Genomic DNA, 1,579 nt, shown 5'->3' on the forward strand with positions numbered 1-1,579 from the left:
CAAAACTCAAGCGACTCAGCCAATCACGGTGCCAGTGGACATTCAAAGCAACCAATCAGAAGCGGGCATTGATGACGGCGCGAAACGTACTAGAAAGGGCGGTGAGAAAAGTCGCTGCGGGAGGGGACTAGACGGCATTTGTGAGGTCAGGCGGTAGGGCACGTTTTTGACGTGAACCTCCTGCCTCGCTTTCCTAGAATCATGTTTTATTGGTTTCTAATGTAGGAAATGAGTATTTTTTCTGTTTCGTTTTGTATTATCCAAAATATCCATCTATCTACATATATAGAAGCCCTGCAGTGACGCCGCGCTTCTGCTCTTCGGTTTATGTATTCTATAATATACTGTACATATTTGTCTAAGGATGAAGTCACACACGTTTGCCCTTTACAAATATCCAAATGTATACGTTTATATTGAAAGTTATTTTAGTCACCTGCAGTGTACAGTGTAATACCTCAAAATAAGGGCTTATGCACACAAACGTATTTTCTTACCATGTCCGTTCCGTTTTGCGGCCTCTATACGGAACCATAAATTTCAGTGGGGCCTCGAAAAAAAAAAAACGAAGTTATTATGTGTGCATTTTGTTTCTGTATATCTGTTCTGCAAAAAAAAAAAAAATAGAACGTCCTATTATTGTCCACATTACGGACAAGGATAGGACTGTTCTTTCTGTTCTGCAAAATACAGAACGCACACGGGCGTCAGGCGTATTTTTTGCGGATCCTAAGAACAGAGGTCGAATAGTCAGTGGGTCTGCAAAAAATACGGAACACATCCGTATTTCGCGGATCCATACTGTAGAAATGCTATGCCCATGTGTTTGGTGATTAAAGGGAACCTGTCACCCAAAAATCGCCTATTAAGCTGTTTACAGTACCTTATAGTGCTGTATAGTCGTTTCCTGATGCACTTTTTGTTAGTTTTGCAGCATGTATGCTCAGTCAGAAATCGATGTTATATTCAGCTGCTGCCCCGTGCTTCAAGTCAGGCTTGAAGTCACGGGGGCAGCGGCCTCGGCGTCTTACATGGCCCTCTCCCCGCCCCCTGCCTCTGTGACTGACAGCCGAAATCCGATTCCGGGACCGCGCTCAACGGCCGCATGCGCAGTAAAGGGCGGCAGGAGCGCGGTCCCGGCTGCCGCGCGTACTACGCGCCGTCTTACTTTCGCCGCACTGCGCATGCGCCCGACATCCTGTATCAAACGCGCCCGCGCCCAGATGCCGGGCGCGGGCGCGTTTGATACAGGATGTCGGGCGCATGCGCAGTGCGGCGAAAGTAAGACGGCGCGTAGTACGCGCGGCAGCCGGGACCGCGCTCCTGCCGCCCTTTACTGCGCATGCGGCCGTTGAGCGCGGTCCCGGAATCGGATTTCGGCTGTCAGTCACAGAGGCAGGGGGCGGGGAGAGGGCCATGTAAGACGCCGAGGCCGCTGCCCCCGTGACTTCAAGCCTGACTTGAAGCACGGGGCAGCAGCTGAATATAACATCGATTTCTGACTGAGCATACATGCTGCAAAACTAACAAAAAGTGCATCAGGAAACGACTATACAGCACTATAAGGTACTGTAAACAG

The sequence above is a fragment of the Bufo gargarizans genome, chromosome 6, assembly GCF_014858855.1.
Source record: "Bufo gargarizans isolate SCDJY-AF-19 chromosome 6, ASM1485885v1, whole genome shotgun sequence".
Classification (NCBI taxonomy): domain Eukaryota; kingdom Metazoa; phylum Chordata; class Amphibia; order Anura; family Bufonidae; genus Bufo; species Bufo gargarizans.